Source organism: Ictidomys tridecemlineatus, chromosome 3, assembly GCF_052094955.1.
Source record: "Ictidomys tridecemlineatus isolate mIctTri1 chromosome 3, mIctTri1.hap1, whole genome shotgun sequence".
In the NCBI taxonomy this organism is placed as follows: domain Eukaryota; kingdom Metazoa; phylum Chordata; class Mammalia; order Rodentia; family Sciuridae; genus Ictidomys; species Ictidomys tridecemlineatus.
In genome coordinates, this window is record NC_135479.1 from 207836310 (window position 1) to 207846327 (window position 10018).

The 10018-nt window shown below is 42.6% G+C and overlaps 1 pseudogene; it reads right to left on the reverse strand.

The window, feature by feature from the left end:
• Positions 1–3254: 3254 nt before the first annotated feature.
• On the reverse strand, positions 3255–9771 carry LOC101958181 (uncharacterized; annotated as a pseudogene).
• Positions 9772–10018: the final 247 nt, after the last annotated feature.

Consider the following 10018-nt stretch of genomic DNA (forward strand, 5'->3'; position numbering starts at 1 on the left):
CACACGCACTACTCGGGAACACTCTCTTTCCACCGGGCTCGGTGCACCCAATCTCCCCAACCCGGAGAGAACTTCCCTGGGAACTCCAAAGTAGCGGCACTGGAAGCAGAGCCTCAGGAGCTGCCCTATTCCCAGAGCAGCGTCCATATACAACTCAATCAATCCAGCATCACAGCAATTATATACAGCTTATCTCAAATCATCATCTCAATGGTTCCTGGTGTCACCTTTCAACCATTCCCTCTGGCAAGATGCCAGGCATCCTTCTGACTGGCTGTGGCTCTCAACAACAGGTTTTTCCCACATTTGCTCCAAACTTCACAATTTTTTACTCATGACAGATTCCCTCACCTATTAACCCCTGGTGCCTTCCAATTTCTGTTTCTCTGACAATTTCTGAGTATTTTGTGAATAAGTATCTCTTTTCTTTGGTGATAAATGGAGTTGAAATCACGGAGTAACCTCCCACAGTGACTTTAATGAGAAGGATCTCAGACAAACACTGAAAGGTGAATTCTTAGCTTCAGCGTGGTAGCAAAAAGACAAAGGTTATTCCAGAGATTGCATCTTAGAGACAACACATTTCCTAACAGGCTCGAACAACCAGAAAGTCAAGTTTGGAATTCCCATGCTTTCAATGTTTATTTATTTTATTGTTTGGTTTTATTATTATTGTTGAATATCAAATATGATACTTTCATTTCATATATGGGGATTTAAATTTTGTTTTTTTCAAAATTAAGACTCATTATTTAGTAAAATCATGAGATTTAGCACAGTATAACACATGTATCTGAGCAGGCACATTGAACACAGTGTCCGAAAGAATGTTGACTACAGTGACAGCCAGTGGCTTGAACTCTAGTCGAGATCTTACGACAGGAATTTTAAAATGTAACTATCAGATGTGATAGTTGGGTCATGTGAAAGTCACTTATGCATTCCTCAAAGGCTTCCTTGTGATACTTTTTAATAATTTGTTTTTAAAACGTGTTCTCTGCAAGGCACATATTTAATTCCTACTTCTCAGAATTTTAAAAATGAATTTGACATTTATCTTGGTGTTAGAGTCCCAAGGGATACAGTCCAAGACCCCCAAATGGATACTGAAAGCCCGGATAGATCTGAATCCTGTAGAGATGGGTTTTTCATGTACATACTGTGCTTTTCATCATAGTGAAAACTACCTGAGAAAAACAACTTAGAAATATTTATTTTGGCTCGTGGTTTCAGAGGTTTTAGTTCATGTTGGCTGGCCGCAAGGCACACACATCATGGCAGAAGTGTGTGGCAGGGAAAGTCGCTCAACTCCTGCCAGCCAGGAAGCAGAGAGACAGGGAGGTAAGGTCCAGGGACAAGATTCAGTCCCCTGGGGCACGCACCTGTGATTTACTTCCTTCAACCAGGATCAACTGCCTACAGTTTCCACCACTTTCATTCAGCTCTCTCAGTGGATTAATCCACTGAGGTCAGAGTTCTCATCATCCAATCACTTCCCCAAAGCCCCTCCTCTGAGGATCACCGCACTGGGGCTGTACCCTCAACACCTGAGTCTTTGGAGGACATTCCAGATCCAGACCCTAATAGAGACACACTAAGATAAAGCTTAATGTGTAAACTAAGCAAAGCCAGAGCTTACCCTTACTACGCATAAGTGAATCTCCCATGAAGGAATGATCACAAATGAAAGAGTTACATTTAAATTTCATATCTTTAGAACTCTCCTGGGGTTTAAGTCACTAGTAGTAATTGTAGTAAATATTCCCTCATCTTCACTGAGCTAGCTTGGATATATTCATTACACTGTGCTAAATCTTATAATTTTATATAAAGAACAGATCTTAACTCAGAAAAACCTAAATTTTAAATCTATGAAGATGTACTATGATTCAATATAAGAATATAATAAAATAATAATAAAATGCAATGATTATAACAATAGGCCACAATGCAAGTTATGTGAACATGGTCTCCCTCTTGGAAGCATCGGTGTTAATATTATTGGACTGTACTCACTATGGGTAACACAAACCGTGGGCACAGATACCACAGAAAGCAAAGCCACAGATAATGGGGCTACTGCATTTGCAAACGAGATGGCGTTCACTCAGATCTCCAACTCGGGAAACAGAACACAGGTTTCTGTAGAGCAAAGTCGGAATAGCATGGGCTTAGAAAGCAGAACCCTAGGCCTGGTGGCAGTTCTGCCCCTCCCCACTTTGCTGTGTCACTTTTGCTGTTGGGGCATCCTGTGCTCCTCCTTAGAGATGCAGCATGCAGCCTGAGTGACCTGTGCACTTCCTCCTGGCATTACTTCCCTGGAATTTCCTGTGATATGATGCTTATAGTTATTATGCCTCTAACCATAGATGCCTATGATGAAAAATATCTAACCTTTGACAATGAAATTTTTGTTTTCATCCTGTACAAAACCATTTAGTTTGATTGAGAGATAGAGTATTTGTAAAATAATAAATAAAACAACTTGATGTAGGTTGGTCTAGCCTTGCAGGGTTTCAGAGGAACTCAGTGTGAAACAGGGTTTAATGAAGATCCTGGACATATTTGCAAAGAACCCAGAATCCCCCACCCCTACTCCTCATCGGTGAGCTTCCTCTCATTGCTAAGCACCATAAATAGTAAAAGGTGTCGATTTGTAGGATTTTCATGACACCTTTCCTCATAGGCTGCTGCAATTTGCATGCTGAGGACTCCAAACACTGCATTCTCACCCAAGCTCACTGGGACACATTTGTGATGTTTCTGAGGCCAGGTAGCAAATATGGCTCTCAGAAGTCTTTTTCCTAGAAGAAAACAAAGGTGGGACACTGGAATGACTGGATCCAGACAAGGAGAACTCCACCAGCTCCAAAACAAAAGACCAAGTGCCCACGTCTTCAAGATGGACCATTTTTATTAGGTTTCATTAATTTAAGAAATTGCTAGGACTTATTTCAAAAGACCACATTGACTTAACACGAGATGTTTTTGTTAGCAAATTGCCTCTTCTGTACTCAAAGAATAAATACATAAGAAATGTTCCAGGAGTAGGAAGAAAACACATAAGCAGTCAGACCTCCAGGGAAACTTCTGGAAGATGAAGTTGGTATATTAAGAGTCAGTTTAATCAAACAATGTCATGTGAGAGGCTTCTTTAGTAATAGCAGTTGTATTATATGGTAGACACTTGATTCCTGCGGACTTCTGGAAGTTGAGACTCAAAAAATTTCCTTTCCCATCAGCCACTGTTTGTATCAGATGTCTTGTTTCACAGTCTTGTATGCTGGGGAGGACACAGAGGAAGAGCAAGAGAGACCACAGGAATGAGAAAGAACAACGGACGAGACAATCACAGCAAGTAACCAAGAATTCTCCACAAAGACAAGGACCAGATCAATGCCTTCAGCCACATCTATGCCCTGCCCTTGCTCATCCCTGAACTGGGCCAGAGTGAGCACCAGCCACTCAGCAGACCTGGATCTTACACAGACATTTCCCTTCCCTGGGAGAAGTCACCAGATAGGCAGCACATGGGGCCTCCAGTACAGGAGAGGATTAAATCAGGTTCAGCTGGTCCAGGAGCATCAGTGAATCACAAACACTACGGCTTCTAATCCCCTTCCACCTCACCTCTGCTTCACAAGAAAATTAAATATGGAAGCTTGGAAATGCTAAGGATTGCTTTGCTCTGGTTTGAAGTCTGGATTTTGGGATGTAGGAGTGTCTTTTAAGGCCAGGACCTGCATGGTGACATGGTATACAAGGAAAAGGAAACCATCACTCTGAATCTGCTCAGTGATTTGGGGGGTGGCATGGAGACTATGCCAGTGAGGGGCTTGCATGTCATTATGGGGGAAATACCTAGTTTGGAAACTATAGAAAGTGCCAACTTGAGCATTTGTAGCATCAAAACCCTGATCTATTCCTAAAGCATCTATCAGTGTAAATAGCAATCATGGTTGAAGGCACCAAAACCTAAAAGGCTGGATGCCTCATTTTCCAAAAGTTGGTCTTCTAAGCATCAAGTTTTATGCCACTACAGTCTGGTATTAAGTACCAAGATGAAAAAAGATTTAGATCAAAAACAGAAATTAGAGAGCTTTTAGGAAGAAAAAGACATTGGTATTTGCAAAATATATTTTAGACGAAAGGCAGTAATGAATGACTTTTCAGAGGGAAAGCAGAAATCACCAGTGAAAAATAGCTACTTTTATACGACTCAAATGAGTCACTGTCTGCAGAACTCTCCAGAAAGAGAATGTGGGCGGCCAGGCCCGGTTGCCGCTGTGATCTGTGGAGATGTCGGAGCAGGCAGCACGTCTGCTAATGAGACCTCAGAAATGTCTGATCATCTCTTCTAATTGCTCTAAATAATTGGAGATCTGCATGGCCTGGCCTCTCCTTCCCGTAGACGGTCAATTCAAATATGCAAATATGAAATTATTTGAATACTGCTCTAATTGGAGTCTAGGCTACCCATTATTTGCTAGAGAACAAAACAATATGACTGAAAAAACTGACTATCAAATCCTTCATTTTAAGCTTCACTGAACTCCCCAAATTACCCCAGGCAGGCCTGACAGGGACCACTTTACAAGGGAGTTGATGACCCCTAATTAAGACACGAGGAACTTCTAGTTGTGTTAATATTTGAAATTGAAATTGGTTTGACCTATACATTTCCATACAGTACCACCAAATGAAACTCAAATCCAGAATGTCCAATAGTCCAAGAAACATATTGCAAATTACCAAGTCCAGCAGCACCTTCACGTCCACTGCATTACGGAACGGCAAGTCCAACATACCATGCCCCGTGACAAGGTTTCCACAGAAACTGTATCCAGCCAAGCATCTGGACGGGCATTGCCAGTTCTTTCACATCTGAAGTCACACTTTGTGGGGTGCTCCCTTTGGTAGAGTAGCCTCTTTCCATCTCTCTCCATTTGTCCTCTCAAAACACTCTTTTCTTCACGAGTCTCATTTTTTCTGCTGTCCCCAACTTAGCCTCCTCCTGCTGTCATGCTCCAAGATGTCTCCCTCTGCTTCCTGATCACAATGGGCATTTTTTGGCCTTGTCAGCCTGTACCTACACTTGCCTTGGAAGAACTCAGTCCCATTTTAACAGAACTTTCCCAAGGAAGTTACAAAAGCCTGCTGTGCGGTCTCTTGTCATTTCGGCTGATGCCATCTCATCTCCCTACATCTGTCTCCCCCATCCCCGGTGACTTTTTCTCCAGCATACCGTACCTTGGTTACTCCCTCTACCTGCTCAATTCCCTGAAAGAGTAGTTTGCACTCCCCACATGACTTCCTCAATGCCCGGGATTTCCTTCTCTATCTCTGCAACTTCATACTAGAGATAAGTTTTCTGCAGCAATGAAATAAGAAGAAACTCTTGGTTTGCCACCAAGCACCAAAAGTGACAGCCCCAGTTCTTTCAAAGGCTAATGCTGTCGAGTCTTTCCACGTATCCACATAGCTTCCTTTCCCTCCATTTAGAAGAGGGTTGTAACAAATTCCAGTGTCTCCTAGAGCTAGTCATGTTGAAGTGATGTATTGAGAAATAACACATCGGTTCCATCTTGAGAGGTGAGTGGTGTGTTTGCTGGGTGATTCTATCGTTGCTATGCCGAGGGGAAAACCCAATAAGCTTTCTCGGTTTTCATCTTAAAATCCTCTGAGCCATTTGTTGCAAAAGTGTTTAAATTATTTAATGTTCCCCTCGAGTCTCTTCCATGACAAATGCTCATCTAATTCTGCTTTTATCTCTGATGATTTCTCTTCTGTCTTCAGAGGACCAAATTCCTCCCCCAGCAGGATAAAGCCAGTTTTCCAGAGTACTGTCAGCTGATACCTGCCCCCTCCTACACGGTTCTTCCTTGTGATTTCCTCGTGACTAACACTCCCGTTATCCCTGCCTTATCCATTGGACACTCCTGAGTGTGGAGCGCCATCAACTATCTGCTGAGCAGATTCTGATACACCAGCAGGTCTCACCAGTACATGAAATCCAACATCATAAAAACCAAGCAACCTCTCCTCCCCATAAAGCCTGTTCCATTCTCCCTCCTTTCTGTAAAAGCCATTACCAATTCCCAGGTCCCCAGGCTATGAAACTGAGAGCCATCCCCAACTCCTCTTTCTCATCTACCCCCATACTCCCAGAGTTAATTTCATCTCCCAGAGACATACAAAGAATTGTTACTGTGAATCCAAACAGATGTTTGGAAGAAGAAGAAGGGAAATCTTGGAAGAAAATGTTGTTTTAAATGTTGCAAAAGAATTAAAGAAAACAGAAGTTTCATTTAACACCTACCGTGTTCCAAAGACTGTTGGAGATGGTTTTGTTTTGCCCTACATAACAAAGGAAGCAGCGTTATTTGAAGAAGGAACAAGGGATAAATGAAGTTCTGATGAAAAACTGGGAATGTTTTTGATGAGAAAAATGAAGGAGCCTTCTCTCCAAGGATGAGAAGGACAGACCAAGGTCTTCCAGGGAGCTGGGGTTACTCAAAGACCTGGGCAGCAGAAGGGAGGAAGGGACTTATACCCGGTAGTGACATCTTGCAATGAAATTGAAAAATCTGAAGTGCAGATGTGAGGTGTCCCACAAAAGTTCATGAGTGAGACAGCACAAAAACATTTAGAGTGAAATAATTGGGTTATAGAACTTTATTCTCATTAGTGCATTAATCCCATTGAATGTATTCAGTGGGTGGTAACTGTAGGCAGATGGGGGTATGGCTAGAGGAAGACCGCCACTGAAGGTGTGCCATTGGGGTTTATAGTTTGTCCCTGGTGAGTGGTGCTCTCTCTGCTTCCTGGTGGTCAGATCCTGAGCTGCATGTCTCCTCCACACTCCACCATGATGTTCTGCCCCACCTTGGGCTCAGAGTTATGGAATCAGCCATCTACGGATCGAGATCTCTGAAACTGTGAGCCAAATAAACTTTTCCTCCTCTAATTGTTTTGGACTGGTATTTTGGTCACAGTGATGAAAAAAACAGAAACCTATGTATTTTAATAGTTTCCAAGATCCAAAAGGAATGGGTAGAAGGAGGGGGTGAATTTTAGTGTGGACTGCACTGAGAAGAAGGTCTATGTATGTGATGGGCCTGGAAAGAGATTGGAACTAACAATGGAAGCTCCTGTTTTGTCTCCACTGCTTCTGTTGAGCGTTCCCATGGGCCTGGGAGAACTTAGTGCTCTGATGAAGCCATCACCTGGACTGGGAGATGTTGGACACTGATTGAGTACTTACTGTGTATCACGTGTCATATGCATTCTCATTCCATCTCCACAGCCACTCTCTGAATTAGGAAATTAAGTTCCCAGAGAGAACTGAGTCTCCACAGGCTGCATGTAGCATTCAATGAATGAGTGATTGAGCTGAGATTTGTGAACTTGGAAAGCTGCAGAGTGAACCCCCACCTTATGCCTCTTCTCTCTAGTTAATCCTAATAACCCAACTCTAAGAAGAGCCGTGTAGCAGGCATGATCACTGACTCCTTAGTGATCACCAAGGGGATGCAGAGAATAGGAGAAATATTGAGAATGATGAAGAGCACATGTCCCATTTTCAAAAAGAACAAGGTCAGTGTTGCTAAATAATTTCTAATATGATTCAAGAATCCATGCAGGGCTGGGGCTGTGGCTCAGTGGTAGAGCATCTGCCTTGCACAGGTGAGGAACTGGGTTCGATCCTTAGCACCACATAAAAATAAATAAATAAAGAGATTGTGTCCATCTACAACTAAAAAATACCTTAAAAAAAAAGAATCAATTGCTATGCTGATTGTTTGTGAGGACTGTGGACATCAGGAGTAGCATAATTCTTCAAAAGCAGAAAACATCAAACTAATGGTACCTCCATTTTTTTTCTCCTGGCACAGGGTTCCAGGGTAGGATTCTGGAGACTTCTGCAGAGGCACAGAAGGTCAGATGGTGAAGAACCTCAGGGCTGGCTGGCTGGAGGCACTCAAGTTCTCAATGATGTGACATTATGCCCTACATATCACCCTTGTGGACAGCTCGGGTGGATCAGCAGGTGTTTTGTTATATTGAGCTGAAATCGAGTGTCATGAAAGCTTCCACCACTCGCTTCTGCTTCAGATGCCCAGAGGACTTCAGCACGGCTAGGACCCTCCTTCCTAAGAGTGGCTCATACCTGAGCATGAACCTTAGGTGCCTTTCTCCCCCCCCCCCCCCCCCCGCAATCTTTCTAGGAGAGGAGCCCTCTCGTTGACGTCATTTCCCAACCTGTTACAAAGCATTAGAATCACTTAGAGGCTTTTTTTTTTTTTTCGAAACTTAGAAATGTCTTTACTCATGATTTTAAGGTCTAAGGTGAACATCTGACTAACTTGTAAGAAAAATTGGGAGATTCTTTTAATATTTTATTTTTTTTTAGTTCCTGAAATACAAATCAAAATACCTTTTGGTTACATATCCCTTGAAGAAGTTTGATATTCTTTTCAATACATTGTGGACCAAACCAACACAGGTACTTTAACGTTTCCTTTTTAAATACAATACAACTTGTTTGGGAGGAAAACCACTTATCAGAAAGATGCATGGTACACAGAGTCAGGGCATTCCTGCCAACTTAAAATTTGGTCCAATAAAATATATCAGTATTCCTTTTCTAACAAAAATAAATTAATCCTCGTAGTTGAAAAAAAAAAATAGAAATGTTTGGCATAGGCCTCTGAGTGAGCTTGGAAAACAAGTTAAGATGTGTTTCAACTCCACAGAGGAACATACAAAATCTACCTAGAAACATCTGACAGGAAAACTGGTCTGTTTGCTATTGGGATGTTTCTGCTTCAGAGGGGGAGAGAAGGTACACCAGAGGATGATGAAGACCCGCAACAGCCATGGAATCCCTTAGTGAGAATTAATCAAAATTTAATGCAGAATAACACAGGACAACAGTACAACAATCTCAACAGTTATTCAATGCCTGGAAAGCAAGTTGGAAGCTTAGAACAAGTACCTCAGCAGCAACACTATAACACACTGGTACAATTTGAAGGTGAGAAACATCATGCATACATGATACTTTGTGTGCAAGAACCTTAGTTCTGGGATCTTGGGGACCACAAAACATATGTCCAAGCTGTCTCACCTTCCACCATTCTCTTGAGTATCAAAGTCGGGCCACCTTTGGCACCCTGCAGGGTGTCTTTTCTTCCTTATTCTTAATGTATGTACTTTCCAGCAGCTTTGCTTCTCCTCAGTCACAGGATAAGTGCAGAGGAGCCTTACCCTCAGGGTCCTGGATATTTGTGGATGCTCTGAACAGAAGGATGTGAATCAACCTCAAGTTACCCTTGGCTACTGCCCAGTGAGTGCATTGCTGTAGCCTCATAATGATCCTTAGCATCTGGATTAGCCCCACCTTCTAGAAACATGAACAGCAATCTCATGCCTGTTTTTGGAAGCTGCACAAGGTGTAGGGGGTACAGCCAGTTTGACTGACGGCATTCACTTGAGCACCTTTTCCCAGGAGCGCTTTTACAATTTCATCCCGGCCAGCAGAAGCAGCGATATGAAGAGGAGACCAGCCTGCATCATCTTGATCATTCACTGGCACTCCAAGTTGCAGCAAGAACTCAGCAATTTCAGTATGCCCAGCTGAAGATGCCCAGTGCAATGCAGTTCAGCTGTCCTGGTTAGTCTAGTAGCCAGTGATTTATCAGCCAGGATGCTCTCCTTCAACTCTGCTACCTTCCTGCTGTAGGCCAGGTTAGACACGTACCCCTCCATTTCACTTTCTCAGGATCTCAGCGAAGCACAAGCAACCAGGAGCTTTTATAAAAAACAGAGTTTTTAAAAATTTATTTGTATTTCTTATTGGTGCATTATAATTATACATTATAGCGGGATTCATGATACCATATTCATACTTGCACATAATAGGATCCATCTCATTCCCCAGTACCGGACCTCCCTCCCTCCTACCTCTCCCTGATCCACTGGCTTACTGTTTATCTCCCTCCTATTGCTATTATTG